Below are 17,892 nucleotides of genomic sequence, written 5' to 3' on the forward strand. Positions count from 1 at the left end.
CTGAGAGCAGAAATACGCTTTGGGAAGGCTTTAACGGTCACCATCAATGTTGGGGTTTTTGACAACGTCATAGAGATAAATCAGAGGAGAAACGTTCTGTTTGACTACATGTGAACATGGACACCATGCAGCTCTGACATGTCTTATCAACGAACCCTTACACGAAAAAGAATTTCTTAGATGTGTTCCCTTGTGATTGGCTCCCTGGAGGCAAGCTGTTTCAGAGACCCCTAGGTTTGGTGGTCAACATGCATCCACAAAACCAAGTGGGTGAACACTGGCTCGCCTTGTATTTGGCGGAGCGTAACCGTGGAGAGTTTTTTTACTTATATGGGCACCCCCTCGAACAGTGTGGTCTTTCCTAAAAGCATTATGAAATTTTTAAACAAAAATGCCACAGACATTGTGTTTCACAATAGACAATTACAAGACCCTCGCTCTGTCGCCTGCAGCTATCATTGCATGTTTTTCTTACATCATCGTAGCAAGGGTTAATCTTTTGACTGGATTTTAAAATTGTATTCCAACGACTTAGTGCAAAATGACTGGATGAATTTTGTAAAAAATCAATTTAAATTCTTGGGCATGCCTAGCCTTGCTCAAAACACGTTTCAACAAGCCCAGTCATGTGTATCTTGTAATATTTTCATAGCCATGTTACCCAATAAAGCACCCCAGGTGAGGGGTTTAAAGACAATTGATGTTTGGTGGAATTTTTGTTCTTTTAAAAAAAAATGACCAATTTAAAAAAAAAATCTGTGTACTTTTTCTGATGTATAGAAATGTTTTATTTAAAGCAAAACATTACCAGTTTTAAAAATTTTAGAATGTGAAAAATTGTTACACACTGAGTCATTCGGATCTTTTAGACAATTTTCATTTTTTAGACTGCAAAAAAGGGGTCACGGTTTCTCGATCCATCCCGGTGTCAGCAGTCGAGGCCTTCAGGCATTCCAAAAGATCTCTGTTAGCCACGTTGCCCATCGCGGAAGATGGTACGTTCAATTCCGCCATGGCATTCATAAACACATCCCATCCTTTAGGTACATGTCTGCTAGAAACAGAGCATGTCTGGGTGACGGCCCTGACTAAGTTGAGCATGTTAGAACCATTAACCACAGAGCCTTTGTACACAAAGCCCCTTTATTGTTTCATGAAGAGATATTTTTATCCTGGCCCAGCTTATTTAGCAATACTAATGCATTTTTCTTATAACGCTTATTCACGTTATCCATCATCTCCTGAGCAACAGAGTCCAAGGTCTTTGGTGTTTCTGGGGGTTTGGCAGTCACACTCTGTTCCTGTTCCGATAGAAACAGACTTGTTTTCCGTTTATCGCTCTGCTTCACGTACGTTAGGTACCTTTGAAGGACGGCGTTGTAAAGTTTAGCCTTTTCCTATTCAGCCAAGTCAGTTCTTTGAAGAACAGACTTCATTTCAGCATCCAGTAAGCGATTTGCGGTTGTTCTGATATTTTCCTCTGCCGGAGAGGAAGCCCTTAATTGCTCCAATTGGTGGCTGGGCACCAGGTACATTTTTTCTGCATACTCCATTATCGGTAAGTCAAAAGACCCGTTATCAGAGGGATAGCAAAACTAAACAGAGGTCCTACAAACCCCCCAGACTGCTTCACCAGATGCTTCTTTCTTTTAAGTGAAACCCTTTTATTACACAAAGTTTTTATAAGTGTGCATCTCTTTTTCAGCATGCGCACTTGATTCTGTATCAAAGGTACGTTTCCTTTTAAGGTATTGAGCGCTATTTCTGAGATGGCCTCTACTAAATCGTCAGAGGCCGAACACAGTATAGCCCTCCTCTGCTGCGGGGATGATTTGCTAAGTAATTTTAAAAGGACCAGGTTTCTCTTCACACAGCTAGACATGTTTTCGGTCAGCAACCCCGGCTGTTAAAAAGGGGCCTGCCAATAATTCATCTCTTTTTATACCCAGCTGTTATTCTTTTCAAAGTATAAACTGGCAGCCAGTCTGGAAGGAAAAGACCAGTTCTTAGTCTGTAAGCTTCTGGTGTGGAAGCATTTAAATCCACCACCAGGTAGCCATAAGGTCTTTTGGTAGCATCCTCAAAAGCTTCTAGAAAGAATTGAGCTTTGCCGGGGTACATTTGCTGAGCAAGCATAGTGATTTGTAATTTATCCCTGGGGGTTTTGGACAGAACCATGTACTTTGTGTTTAGGTTAATTGTGCGACTCTTTTTTCCCTGACAAAATACGTTTTGAACTATATACACAATGCTCAGGTTTCGGTGATGCACATACTTGGCAAAGGCTTTCTCGATTTCATCGCTTTCACAAGCAGAGTTCATCAGATCGTCTATGATAATCATATTTACTTTATTGGTAGGAAACAAATGGTTATCATCAAAAGCATCAGGCCTCCCCTCCACAAAATTGATAAAGGGATATTTACAGAGCAGTTTCTTATACAAAGATTGCCAACAACTGTAACACCACACAATATTCTCAGGCATAACAGACAATGTTTGTTTGGCATTCTCCAACACATTTTTTATAAAGTAACTTTTCCCACAGTTGCTAGGCCCCAAGAGAATTGCAGAAAAGGGGCATTTCCACCTCGTATCCATTTTTAAAAGCCGAAGGGCAGGGTTTTAAACTCTTCTCCTAGGACCCTCTTGTTGTAAATGACTTTCTGCGTTTTCTTAAAGGTTTTTGGTCTCTATTTTCCACTGATTTTTGTTCCTTACGATAGAGGGCTGCTGCACCTCCAACTTTTTTGAGGTGTTTTCTCACAGGCCCACGCAATAGTCCAGAACTAGATCTTTCAAACTCTTAAACTTGATCTTTTCACAGTTTGCTACGTTCAGGGTAATACCCTTGACTTTCATACAGGCCTTTCCTCCAGACAGCTTATACCCATATGTTTTCGGGCCTGCCAACACAAACTCGGTGATGTGTTGATCTGGAGGGATCTCACTCGTGAGGTCCCCTAAATAATCCTCCAGAGGGGGATTCCAGTCACCCTCCCTTTTCACAAATATCACCGAGTCAGTGTTGTTGTACAGGCACCGCTCTTGCAACCTCTCTAGGAGGTTGTATAATTCTAAGCAGGAATAAGCGGTGGTGAAACAGGCTATGAAGACTTTGGTATTGCCAGAGACAAAGTACCAGTCTTTTGCATGCTTCAAAGACGTGCACGCTGTTTCTTCATCGATAAACTCACAGGATGAAACCTTGTAATTGGGGGAAAACAGGTACTGAAAGAGTTCATTAGGGTCTCTCACAATGCTGGTGTTGGGTAGGTTTATTCTTTGGCTGAATTTACCCCACAGAGAACTTTAAAACAGTTTAGTGATTTGGCGTTTAGTGGGGTTCGACCTGACCTCGTGTTGGTGTAAACGCACGCCTTCTTTCTGGTAGAAATCGTTAACGTACTTATTCTGTTTTTCTTTGTCTGTGCACCAGCTGGCATACCCTGAAGCCTCTTGTTTCTGCTGGAAGTGTAATTTTATGTACTCTGAAAAGAGTTCATCAGATTTTTCATTAAAATGCCAGATTTCATAGATTTTAGCCACCGTGTACCCCTTCGTTATGGCAGCGTTCAATTCCACCTTGCACCAAGTCCCCAGGATGGCCCTCTCTTCATCAATATGGGTGCATGTCTCCCGCTGCTTGGTTTCTGCACAGGTTTAGCACAGTGGGAACATAAGCTTGCCACTCACTCTGACAGGTAACAATGGGGAAAAAAAAAGAGGCCTCACGGGGGGTACACTTTAATTTTTGCAATTCCAAAACAATTTGCAAGGGGTCCAAATTTGTCATAAACTATATCGGGGTGTCCGATAGGGTATTCTTTGGTTTTGTTTATGAAAGGGTACAGGCTGGTAAAATCATAATAGTGGATTTCTTCCCCAGGGTTAGGTTTGTAATACAGGTGGATAGCATTTGTCCTCCCCCCAAAAAGAGCATCCCTAGGCATGAGAGGCTGAGGCAACTGGGCTCGGTTTAAAAAAATCTGCGAGCTCCCTGTCTGTTTCTTTCGTCACCTCCCACTCGTGCTCCCAGAGAGTCCTCACTACAAAACCAAGTCTTTTCAGATAGTTGGTCTTGAGCTGCGTTTTGTAATAAAGAAACCCAAAAGTTGCCCCTGTCATAGGATTTTGTGCTTTTTCACAGTAACAGGTGACACAGCCATGGAAAAAACTCCTGTTAAACTCAAAGGCCAAGCATACCCCGTTAACAATGGCATAACCGTCTAAAAAGTAGGGGCCTACCTGTAGTTCTCCACCCTGTAAAGCATGCTGTATCTATATATTTTCTTTGTGAGAGGTATACAACAGCCACTGAATAGATGGGGTCGAATATCTCTTTTTCTGCCTGTGATAGTTGTCTGGAGGGAGAAGAGCTACCATGTTAGACTCCAAAAACATAAACCTGTACATAGCCATGCAGACAGATGCCGTCGTTATGTACCGGAATGGATCTATACACAGTTTTATCTCAGTGAATTTACCAGGTTTTCTCTACTATATCCCCCATCTCCATCATTTTCATAATCTCTTTTCTGTTTAGGATACAAGCCTGTCTCAAAATTTTGACATCCTGCTGGCAGTAATACACGAGCTCTTTCTGCAAGTCAAACATCTCATATCTGTGGTCCCGATACCAGTTAAGAAACTCTGCTTTCTCCCTGGGCATCATGATTTCTACACCATAGTGCTCCACACTGGGCATAGGCCCCACGTAATTTTGATTTTCTAAAGTGTTTAAAAAAATGTGGAAAGTATCCTTTGCACCCTTCAAACCCCATTGCCTGCGGGAGGTTGCTAAGCTTCATGGGCAAGAAGTTTAAAGAGTCTATAAAACGAATGCCCAAGGCCTTAACTTCAACACACATTAGTTTACTACCCTGAGTGATCAGTTCTATGCACATCTTTTCCTTCAGTAACTGTCTAACGATGAAGTACGCATCATAACCTTTGGAATTGCGAGCTAGGAACGTGTAGTCCCAGAACTTTTTGCCAGTAAAGGTCTTAACAAACATAGAAAGACACTCATTGCCCTTAAATTCCCAGGATTTTTCCGGCTTTAGGGACATAGCAAAAATGTTTATCCCCCAAGTGCTGTTCCCCCTTTTGTTTACACGTGAGCTGATGTGTACCCTTGAGGGTGCCCTTTTTACCCAGGCCTCTTTCCACGGCTAGTCATACCTGCTCAGAGCCACCTTTTGGAAAAATTTAAGTATTTTTCAAAAAAAGTCACCCTCCAGAGCTTTTGCATCTTTGATGTGGTTTCCAGCCCTCCTTTCTTTTAGACCCCTGAGGATACAGCAGCCACCAGTATTCTGAAGGAAGCGTCATGTTTTCCCAAAATCTTTTTAGAATACCGTTCTTTTAGAACCCCCGAGGATACAGCGTCCATCAGTTTTCTGAATTAAGCATCATACTTTTCCTAAATACTAGAATATGGGGGAGCTGTGACGAGCTTATCGTGTTGGGAGAATGGTTTGTCAGTCCTTGGTTTTTTATTCACAACCCTAGAGCGCGTGCTCCAGGTTTGCGAATGTGGGCATTTTCGCTCAGAGTTTTCTCAGGGCTTGGGGCAGTGGTGGCTGCTGAGGAACTGCAGTTGTGTTTGTGTGGTTGGTTTTCACCAGAGTCTTTTGTTTTGTCCTTGGGTTTGACGTATATGAGGTTTGGACTGCCCTGATGCTTCATCTGCACTCTTGTGCTGCTTTGCGTTAGCATTGTTAAAGATCTCAAAGCAGATTCCTGGTTCTTTGGTGGTTCTGGTGGAGGTGTCCTTGTAGCTCTGTCTACAGCATTGTCAGGAAAGCTGCCCATACCTATGAGGGGGGGAAAAAACATTTTACAAAATTGAACTTTACCATCTTTCTCACCCACACCTATGTATTTACATAAAATACAAAACCTCATAAAACAACCAAACCAATAAGCAAAATATATTTACTGGGCTTCATCCATCCATCAGTCACTGATGCTGGCGAATTTTCCTTTTCAGCTGTCTCTTTTCTTTTTCTTTTGAGCTTGTTTACCCTCTGGTCTAAGGATCTCTCATGTTTTGACTGTACTGTGGAGCAAACAACATTATTATAAAACACATGAAACTGTCTTGTAAACTTAAAAAATAAAATATTCATTAGGGTGTTTTTCTATTTAAACAGTCACAGCTTTAAAACAAAATAATCCATTTCAGGCTGTACATAGGTTTTGAATTTATTTCTACCACTTAGAAAAACAAAACAAAACAAAAAAAACCACAAACATTTTTTAAAAATACATCTCATTTTGCAGAATAAAAACCAAACTGCTTTGAAAATCCATTTTAAAACACATTTTGCACAGAAACCCTTGTTAGTTTGAAACACACCATTACCATCAGTTTTCAGCCATATACTTTAAAAAAACAACAACCCAGCAATGTACTTTAAAACACACATACCAGCAGTTTAAAACACCAACAGTTTGCAACCAAATACTTTTCAATAAACCCACATGTATTTAAAAGACATATGGTTGTTCTGTTCCCTCCCCCCCCACCGTGTGTTTGGGCCTTCAGGTTAAAGAACAAGCAAAAATGTTAGTTAGTATTACCCCCAAATGCATCAAACCCCTATGAACAAACAACCCATTTTAAAAACACAGCACATTTGCACAGTAAAAAATCCTATTAGTTTAAAACAAACAGTTTGCAACCAAATACTTTTAAAAACCCACACCTATGTCTTGCACAGACCCCTGTCTATCTCTCTCTCTCACACACACACACACACAAAGTCACACACACACAAACAGCAGCTTTATAAACACACCAAACCAAGTTTGCAACCAAATACTTTTAAAAAACCCACCTATGTTTTACACAAACTCAGACACACACACACACATACATACCAGCAGTTTAAAGCACCAACAGTTTTCAACCAAATACTTTTCAATAAACTCACATGCATTTAAAAGGCACATGGTTGTTCTGTTCGTCCCCCCCCCCCCCCACACACACACACAATGTGTGTTTGGCCCTTCAGGTTAAACAACAAGCAAAAATGCTAGTTATCCCAAATCCCTATACAATCTGCATAATACCTGAAGGTTTTTTGGTTGTTTGTTTTTGTTTTTAAATTTAACAGTATTAAGCACAACTATAGTTAAAAATGGTTTTTACTTTGGCCTGGTGGTGAAATGCAGCTTAAAGTTACTGGTTCCATGCTAAACAGATCACACTACAATAAAGATAGGCACCATTATTTACTAAGACAGCATGGCCAAAGAGTGTCATTATATAATATATATTTTCAGAGTTAAAAACAGGGAGCATACTTCTTGCAGTCCAGCAGCAATTCAAGAGAGTTTCTGTTGAAAAAGACAGTCACCAAAATATCTGAGGTTTTTATACCATCCTAACTCTTTGTTTCAAACAGACTTCAAAATAGTAGTTAGCAGGTTGATTCGATCACCACAGCTCTGAAATAATAGGTACTTAAGGACTTTAGGTACCCCTCCCCTAGCATTCCCTTTTGTGATCTGGGGTGGGGGAATCAAGTTGTCTGCACAACTGAGCTGCTATTTTTTTTTTTTTTTTTTGCTTTTTTTCTTTTAGTTAAAATATATTTTTCTGTAGGGCCTTCTTACAGTATTAAACAGTACCCATTTCGGGTGCGGGGGGGGGGAGGCTCTTTGCAGATATCAATGAATGTCTTGAGGCTTGTTTTTTTTAAACATGTTTCTTTCATGCTTAAAGTTTGGGGTGGGGTGTTTTCTAGAAAGAGTGACCCATAGCATTCTATCAACTCCTGGGTCATATTTAAACTGTCCAGTAGCGTTCTACCAACTCCTGGGGTCATATTTAAACTGTCCAATAGCATCTGTGAATTCCTGAGGTTTTATTTCATTTCATATTAATCAGAACTCACCATCCTCACCCAACCACCTCCCTTCCTGTGGATGCACGACCACCGAATTTAACCCTATGGCAACAAGGGTGAGTAATCACAGTCGCCCTGGCTATTCAGTGGGGGTGTGGTTAAAACCATTCAGTACAACTGGATAAGTCAGCTCTATTGTACTCAAACATATGTCTGAACCTTGTTTGTTTATGTTTTATTGTAAATACATTTTTAGAATTTTTTTCCCTCCCACAACATACATTTCAGCTTTTTGCTGTAAATGGGTCTCTTTTACACAAAAACACAAGAGCTACGTTCTCACAAACAATTTATTTTTTATTTAAAAGACATACAGCTCCTTGAAAACAAACCAAGATGCTTCATTAAAACTTTTAGCTCACTTAAGGGCCAGAGACCTTCTAACAGAAACACAGATAGTCACAAAGCCCTTTTCAATAGTTTTATTTATTTACAGCTACCAAGTTTTATATTGCATGTTTGTCCCCTCAGCATTCTCTAACTTAATCCTTTTAGATTTCTTACAAATAGTCTTTTTCTTAAGCAGGGTTCTGTAACTTTTTGTGCGGACTAGATGGTCAATATAACGCTGTAAGCAGGCATCTTCCAGTTTGGTCATTTTCTTTAAAACACGGTCAGGGTCTCCACTGAATTGCACAGCATTTATCAAGGTCACCCCTTGCGCTAAATGTTCTTGGGTTAGGCACAGACATTGCATAGCATAACCTATGGCAATAATAGTGTTTAATAAGCTTTCCAAACACAGCTCAGCACACAGGCCCTGGAGCTTGCAGTTTATAACCACTGAAGTGCAAGCCACACAGTCATGGTGCCATTGGGCTGGCACATCTATGACACAGCCCTCACAATCTTCAAAAAGCTTTTCCCTAAGGCAGTGATTAAGGACAGCATAAACAGCAACACATACAGTAGTCCGCCTGATTTTTTAAGCTTATGACATGGCACTGGCTCAGTTAGTTCCATGCCAAGCCTCCTCCTAAACTCCTCATAGCTGTCATCCTCAGAGTCCTCTTCAACAATTTGTATTGGCGTTGAGCAAAAACAAGGTGGGCCCGGGTCATCTTCGCTGCTTGATGCAATGCTGTCTAGGGCCTCCGGGTCCTCTAGAAAGGCATCGTCGAGCTGTCAAGAGATTTTCAGACAAGAAACAAGTGTAAGTTCCCAACTCTTGTTTTTAGATTTACACAGCCCCCGGTTCCTAACCCCATTACAGCCCGTCATCGTCTGTCACTTCTTAATAATTAATTTACCTGAGCGATGTCTTTTCCATTGACCTTGTCCACCGGTGACTCCCCTTAGCTGCATTCGCCTTCCTCCTCTGTGGGGTGGACGACAAGAAGCCACCATGCCATCGGAGTGTCTCACAAGTAGTTGGGTTTCGGGTTCAGGTTCTGGTGTATCCATCAACGGCTGGGCCAAAGGGCTGCCCTCAGTCGCTCCCTCCTCCTCCTTGGAACCATCACTGATGTAGTGCTTTCTCCACGTATGGTCAAAGACCCTCAGGGCTAAAACAAAGTCCGAAGTTCTCACAGGGGTGGTGAAGGAGTCCATGTTTCCACGATTTCTAAAACACATGTTCTTGGTAAAAGATGGCCTCTTCTGCCTGGCGCTGGGACTTATGGGATGACGGTGCTGTGCTGTGATTGGCAGAGGGCGCTGGGAGGAGTTCTTAGAGGGGGTCACACGATCCTCTTCTGGGCAGTTCACCCCATCCCAGAACCTGCCCTATTTTGGTCAAATCTTCCCTCGGGGTGGTCCTATGCGGCCGAAACCCATCGCGATTTGTACAGGGGGGTGGGAGGAATTGTTAGAGGGGTCACATGAACCACTTCCGGATGGGTCAAATCTGATTGGTCAAATCTTCTCTTGGGGCAGTCCTACAGGTGCGAAACCAGTCCTGATTGGTAGAGGGCAGTGGGAGAAGTTCTTAGAGGGGTCACATAACACACCTTGCTTCCAGTCATGTGTCTGCCTTGACCTCGGAAGTAATACCCCCATGGGGTGGGACTTCTGGTGACAGGTGGACAGGGTTTAAGGGGTCAAGGGGCGTGGTTTAAGGGGTCAAGGGGCGGGTTTAGGGTTTGATTGATGGTAGGGCCTTATACTACTAATAAACTATCAAACACCTTGGAAAGGTCAACATAAATATCATCAGCAATCTGGCCCTTCTCCCTGGCACAGTAATATCGCCTGTGATATCTAAAGAGATGCAAGGGTAGGGAGAGCTAGTCTAGCTACCAGAAATGACACCAAATGGTGGGAGGGGGTAGCGGGTGCCTCCTCAAAATATATCCTGCTATCCCATCCACTACCCCACCTGACCAGACAAGAATACCAGCAGAGATGGTTTCTTCCCCTATTGTGGTATAGGAGTGATTAGTAAATACAAGCAGGTAGTTCCTTACCTCAAAGAGCAGGGAGATTGCTGCTGAAATGCACACCCTACAGGACACACACCAATGGAAGTGTGATTCATACCAATGACCATCCTGTGTCCCTGCTTGCTTGGGAAATATTCCTGAAGGCTATGTGGTTGCAATTCACAGACAGTCACACACACTCTCTCTCACTTTTCTGCACTCTCACAGCCCCTCTCCCCTACATCCCCCCCAGCAAGCAGGAGCCAGAGAAGGTATGTTAGAGGGAGGCAGCTCCCAGCCAGGCCAGATCCCCAAGCTGCCTGGCCAGGGACATGTGACAGATTTATATTACAATCTGCCTGGGGGGTCAGGTGATCCGGCTGAGGCCACAGGATTTTTAAGGGGGAAATGACGGCGCACACCACATACCTGAGTTTTAAAGCTTTATTGATACAATAATAAAGTAACAGTGGAGAGTGCTGGGGGGGTCCCCACGTCACTGAGAGGAAGGAAGAAAGCATTAGTGCCCCAAGCCCTAACCCACTTTCATACTTACACATGCACTACCCGAGGCAGGCCAGGCCTGGGTGTAATGTAAGAAGAAGATGGGGAAGGGTGGACGGGAGTTTTGTCCAGGGTCCACTGTTGATTTCTGATTTGCCTCGGCTCTCAGAAGGGTTTTTAAGTCCTGGGTTCTTTTGGGGCATTTCATTCAGTGACCTCTGTTCCCCGTGTTCTTTGTACCAGTCCAAACCGGGTCTCCGTGGCCTTCTCAGCTTTTCCAAAACACATCGGCTCCAGGGACGCAAAACTTTGTTTTCCCACACCACTTCTGCTGGTCTTCACCTTCTTGTTTGTTTTTGCAATCTCTGCAGTCCTGCTCAGCTTAGTTCTTCTTTTCTTACGGCTGGCTGGAGTTGGCTAAGATATGAATACAGCTGCAGACTTCTCGTCGGGCTCCGTGACCCTGGACTGGGGCCAGCGTCTTATCTTCAGACTGAGCTAGCTGAAGTATTGAGTTAACCCAGTTCTCTGCTCTCTTCCTCCCTCCCCCTTTGGCCTCTCGCAGCCTGCAAAGGAATCTTCCACTCCTTACTCACACTTTTGACCCTCCCCAACATGCTTTGCGAGGCTTGCAATAGCATTAGCAACATCAAGTGCTGATCTGCCTTCCCAGGGAACGCCCTGAGGTGTGACATTCCCCCCTTGTCCCCGAATCAACATTTTGTTGTGAGGGGTCACCACTTAGGTGTCCACCCTCCCTCTGACATGGTGGCTGTGGTTACTGTTGATCTTCTACATAAACAGCAATATAGCACAGACAAAATGGTTAGGGCAGCAACAATTGCATACACTAGACAGTAGTGGCTTTTGGCTTTATTAGTAACATAGCATAACACATTCCCCTGTTGGCATAGATGCCCCATCTGGATGGCTGTGGCAAAGGCAGCTTTTTTCAGATTAAACGTGTGCTGCAACATGGTAAAGGATGAGGGATCTGTCTGGAATATGGTTAGTTGTTCCCAGGTGTCTGTCAAGGGCAGGAAAACATTGGGTGTAATCCATGAAAAATTAAACACAACATAGTTAGAGATATTGACCATGCTTTGCATAACTGCGGGCCAATGCCCCGAAAAATTTTGTGCCTGAGAGTGTAACAGCAAATTAAGAGGCACCCTGAGGTAGGTGGTTCTTCAAACACACGCAGAGGTATTGGTAAACACATGGACCTTAGTGGGGGCATATTCCAATGCCTCCCCTTCCCAGCAGATGTGTTGACCCACCTCATAAAAGCAGCCTGGCATTGCCTTTTTTTTTTTTTAACACATTATTTGAGGGGACTTCATAGGCCACAGCTGCCAAGTGTTGCCCTTTGCAATTCATATGTGCTGATAGTCGGAAGATGTAGTCAGCACATACCGCTTAGCCATGTTATTGGGGGGAGCCACTTCCCACACATCGCGATGGACCACCCAATCCCCAATAATACGTGATACCACATTTTTAGGACGCTAAGTCACAATTACACCCACCCCCGCCAATGAATAATTGACTTTTTTTTTAACCACGGTCAATTTTGAACAGTGGTAAAATTAACAAAGGAAGACAAAAGCATTGGACACCCCAGGATTTTTATAGATATCTGCCACCATACATACAACAAATGTACACTAACAAATTTTGCAGGCCAGAAGCAGCAAGAGCAGTTCCACCACTTCTGTTTGGGGTGTCCCTGGGTTTTTGCTATTACTGCCTTGTCCTCTTAACAAAGCAAGAGGGAAAGAAAGAGAACAACACAAATGCACCTATTGGGGAAACTGATGAGGCGTGGATGAAAAACTTTCTAAATTATTAGTTGTTCCGCTACAGCCCTCCCTGGCTTTCGTCATGGATGTTGTTTGCCTGGTTTAGGAGGTTACAACAACAATATTACATTTTGAGATTAGTAATTGCTATTGCTTGCCAAAGGGCTTTTTATTTTACTTTTACTTTAGGCCACCACAGGAGGAACAGGGTTTGTTCCTCCTCCCGGGGGAGGTTCAGGGCCACCCACCAGATATTTTGCTGTGGCCCTGCTGTGTCTGTTTGGACTATGCACTGTCTTTAAGGCGCCTCCCCTCCCGCCTTTCGCCACACTTGGTAAACACAGTACTTACATTACATTTACATTTGTTTACTAACAGGTTGCTAACACTTTTATTTTTTTAAAAACACCTTTTTTTAGGAATTAACACGTACACGTTGCCCATTAACAGAACTTTGGTTTTATTATTTAATTTATTTTACATACAGGATTCTAGTAAAATGTTTTTACTACAGGGCTTTGGAGCAACAGGCAAGGACAAGCACACCCACTTTTGAGGAGTCCTCTCGGTTCAGCCCCTGGTATGCAATAGCTTTTCTCCCTCCTCAGCCCACTGGCTCAAGGTCTGGGGTAGCCAGAAGGATTCCATGTGCCATATGAGGAGTAGGCTAACTTTTTATATTTTTGCTTCCAGAGCTTCTTGGTGTGCGTTTTTAATTTTCCCAATTAAAAGGTTTGGCCTTACTATGCCAGAAACATACTGCATTTATTCGTATTGATAAGTATTAAACAGTGATTTTTTGCTTTGCTTTAGCAAGTGTATTAACACCTTAGTGTTTTTTGATATTACGCAAAATATTTTGAGTTTTAAGGTGTACAAAGCAAGTATTTGCATTTCAGTACATCCCATGTGCAATAACAGTATGATTTTTTATTTTTATTTGTTTTTGTATTAGGCTGTTCTGTAGCTGGGACAGAGAGCTTAATTTATTTTTAACTACCTTCAGGTTTACAATATTTATAATTTCTGCTTTAAAACCAATTTTTTTTAATATGATGTTTGCTACCTGAGGAGGTTTTTCTGCAACATTTGGTGCTAGCAACAAGACAAACAGTGCTAGCAACAAGACAAACAACACAAGACAAAGCATAGAACACAAAACACAATTTTTATTGTGACAGTAGATTTATGATATTTTGGGTTGCTTTTTAGCTGGTATTAGCTTTTGCTGTTGTTTTGAAAGACAAAAAAGCCCCATATTTCTACCCTTTTGGGGGTGGCAGTTTATTGCTTAAAAATATATATATATTTTTTTACAAATACCCTTGCTGGTTGCAAGCAAAACAGAGGAATTATCCCCATATTTTCCTGTGTTTGTTTTATAGGCCCGCCAGGTTTTAATGGCTTTTCCCTTTTTTAGTTAGCTAATTTGCATTAACACAGACACTTTCTGGCTTGCTTTTGGATTCAAAGCCATTAGCAGCTTAGAGACTTTGTTTCACAAGGGATACAATTAACTTTTACCAGAGTTTTGATTACTGTTTACTTTTAACTTCTGCTTTTAAAACATACAAAAATTTGAAAAAGAAAACACAACCTATTGTGGCTCCCTTTGGAGCCCTAATAGGATTTTAATTAAGTAGCATGGTATGTTCGCATTTTTTTTACCCCTTTCACAATATACACTGCTCTGTTTTTACATAGCTGTATATAAATTACATTTCCTTTATACATTTGGGGCAGTTAAGTTTTAATAGAACCCCCTTATATTTTTTTAGCAAATTTGACTAAATTGTTTATAGTCAAATGATTTTAATTAGATAGTTTTTTTTGCCTGGGTTATTTACAGACTTTTTTTTGGAAAGGGCCCATTTTTCCTTCAGAATGGCTGCAAAGAAACCAAGAATTTTTTTATAACACTTTTTCTTTTAAAAAAAAGAAAAGGAGGACTTGTGGCACCTTAGAGACTAACCAATTTATTTGAGCATAAGCTTTCGTGAGCTACAGCTCACTTCATCGGATGCATTTGTTACAACGTTTAACTGTTTAATTCCCTCCAGCCTCTGCAGAGTTAACTTTTTACTTTTTTTTTTTAATTACTTGCTTATTTTTTTAAATGACACCTTAATTAACCTAGATTTTACCATTTTAAATACTGTTTTAGGGGTTTGAATTTGCCATGTTTGCACTTACTTCTTTCCTTACTCCTGCCACTATGCCCTTAGGGTTTTTAACCTGTTTTTCAACTTTTTTATCTGTTGTCTGCCTGCTTGTCTGGGCCCAATCCTTTTTTTCTTGCTGCACCGTCCCTTTCCATGGGCACAGGCTTTGTTTTACTACCAATTTAGCAAGGGGCATGGTCTTCTTAACTAGCCCCCACCCCTCCTGATCCCTTTTTCCTTTATAATCACCCCACAGGGTGCTCTTCTCATAGTTGGGGGTGCCTTCTCCCCTTTCACCCGCTGGACTTTTTCTCGGTCTTAATGAGGGCCACTATAGGGGTGCAACAAGGTTCCACCCAAAATTGAGGATCCTCACAAAGGGAGAGATCAAAGCCCTTACAAGGGTTACCCGATTTATCCCCCATAAGGCTCACTACCTGGACTGAACATACAGCCAACTGACATTTTACCTGTTCAATCTCGTTTTTTATGGTGGGCACACTGCCGTTGCAGCGTATGCTAAGCACGAATGGTCAAATTTTTGACGAGCTCCTGAAGGACCAGTACTTACTTAGCCAGTGCTTTCAGGCAGGTATGTTCCACTTTTTTTGCCTGGAAGGCTTTTAAGGCTTGCAACTTTTCTTGGATGTAGGCTTGGGTTGCTGCCTGATTAGTGATTTTCACCTTTAGTTGCTCAATTTCCACCAGCCGTCAGGTACACACCTCTTCCTTTTTCCCCATCTCCTCTTTCTGTCCCAAAAACGTTTGATACCACATGGCTGCTGCAGTTCAAATTAATCCCACAGCTGCCCCTAGGTTTTTTTCCTTTTGCTTTTTATACTTAGCATACAAGTCTAGTAAATCGTGCCAAGTATGCATGCCCCTTTGAAGCTCCACCATGGAACCCCAGGGATAGTATTTTACTTTCGTGAGAGCCCTTTCCAGCCGGGAGAGGTCCTCACCCCCCTTTGAAAAAGGCAGCAGGGTCCCGTCCCTCTTTCCTGCCTCCTCCGTGGCTCGGGCATCAGGTCCATGTACCTCTTCTACACCAGCTGTCCGGGCAGCCAGACTACCATGTCCACTCTTCCTAATGCCCATACATCCAGCCTTGAACCCATCGTTGATGCCATTGCCCACGACTGCAGGACTCCCGAGTCTGCAGCTGTACCCTTCTGTTTCCTGAACACGTTGTTACAATCCCTTAGTACAACTCTTAAGATCTTTTAATTACTTGAGTTTACGTAGCCCACGCTGGCACTGGGGCTGACAATGCTCACCCCATCTTCGGGGCTGGAGGGAGAGATGCTAAGCCTCCCTCTGTATTACTTGGTCCAATCCTACCGAGGGTTCATACACCAAAACCCTTCCCGGGCAGAGTGAGACACCCTATGTTTTTCTTTTTAACTTAGTTATACTACGACTGAGGGTGTATGCACCGAGGATACCTGTCGTGTGGAGCGAGGGGCTTTAAGCCCTTCTTCTATTCCCCGGTACTTTTACAACCAGGGATAGACCCACCTGCACCCTTTCCCCGCCGACCAGGGTAGAAAGAGGAATGCTAAACCTCCCTCCAGTTCTCTGTCATGCTACGACTGAGGGTGAGGCTTACCTTTAATTATAAAATTCTCAACATGAAATAACAACAGTGCCGGACAGAGCAAACATGAAATGCCAAGGGCAAAACAGTTGATTGGTGAACTCCGCAGGGCTCCCCCCTTTCGCAATTCTCCACCACAACTGTGACAGATTTATGTTACCAAGCTGCCTGGGGCATCAGGTGATCAGACTGAGGCAGCAGGATCTTTAGGGAGGAGATGACGGAGCATACCACGTAACTGAGTTTTAAAGCTTTATTGATAAAATAATAAAATAACAATGGAGAGTGCTGCGCGGGGGGGGGGGGAGGGATTCCCCACGTCACTCAGAGGAAGGAAGAAAGCATTAGTGCCCCAAGCCCTAACCCACTTTCATACTTACACACACACTACCCGAGTCTGACCAGGCCTGGGTGTAACGTAAGAAGAAGAGGGGGAGGTGTGGACGGGAGTTCTGTCCTGTGTGCACAGATTGTCCAGGGTCCGTTGTTGATTTCCGATTTGCCTCGGCTCTCAGAAGGGTTTTTAAGTCTTGGGTTCTTTTGGAGGCATTTCATTCAACGACCTCTGTTCCCTGTGCTCTTTGTACCAGTCCAAACCGGGTCTCTGTGGCCTCCTCAGCTTTCTCAAAACACATCGGCTCCAGGGACATGAAACTTTGTTTCCCCTCCTTCTGCTGGTCTTCGCCATCTTGTTCGTTTTTTGCAGTCTCTGCAGTCCTGCTCAGCTTAGTTCTCCTTTTCTTATGTCTGGCTGGGGTTGGCTAAGATATGAATACAGCTTCAGCCTTCTCGTTGGGCTCCATGACCTTGGACTGGGGCCAGCGTCTTATCTTCGGACTGAGCTAGCTGAAGTATTGAGTTAACCCGTTCTCTGCTCTCTTCCTCCCTTGTAGGATTCATAAAGGTTTATGCGCTTGGCAACGTTCAGGGCACACCCGGAGTGTTGTGTAGGAGTAGTGCACACACTGCTCCATCCAAGGGCATCAGCCTTGGAATCTCGCCAAGATGATATGAACCATGGGAAGCCTCCCAGGACTGGGCTCAAGGCCCGAGAGCAAGGAATGCGGTAGATAGAAATTGGTAAATAAGAATGTTAAACAAAGCCAGTGTATTCCTTTTATCTGTTGGAGAATGTAATGTGCGGGGAAAGAGAGAGAATAAAGGGGAAGGTGGAAAGCTGACAGGGAAAGCCTGTTAGCAGAGACCAGCCTGCTTGCTTGCTAAAAGCTGTGTTCTGTCTTGTCATTGAACCGCCACACTCCCTCCCAGTTTGGCCTCTCGCAGCCAGCAAAGGAATCTTCCATTCCTCACTCACACCTTTGACCCTCCCCAACATGCTTTGCCATGTTTGCAACAGCGTTAGCAACATGCAGTGCTGATCTGCCTTCCCAGGGAACCCCGTGCGGGGAGGGGTGACAGACATATTTATATTTAAGACTGCTACCTACTCCAAAAAGTAGTTTATATTATCCTGAAAAGATAATATAGTCTCCCCATGTGCAGAGGGATACTGTGTATGGATCCTTTCCTTTTCCAAGCAATCTTCCC

General features: G+C 43.1%; 1 long non-coding RNA gene across 1 annotated transcript in view; it reads left to right on the top strand.

Moving 5' to 3' along the window:
• The window catches only part of LOC141989024 (uncharacterized), a 97,445-nt gene extending 79,957 nt beyond the window's left edge, over nt 1-17,488 (top strand). Inside the window, exon 4 of the long non-coding RNA XR_012639895.1 lies at nt 17,238-17,488. This is a non-coding gene — a long non-coding RNA (uncharacterized LOC141989024). The remainder of the gene's footprint in view (nt 1-17,237) is intronic.
• Nucleotides 17,489-17,892: the final 404 nt, after the last annotated feature.

Source organism: Natator depressus, chromosome 6, assembly GCF_965152275.1.
Source record: "Natator depressus isolate rNatDep1 chromosome 6, rNatDep2.hap1, whole genome shotgun sequence".
In the NCBI taxonomy this organism is placed as follows: domain Eukaryota; kingdom Metazoa; phylum Chordata; order Testudines; family Cheloniidae; genus Natator; species Natator depressus.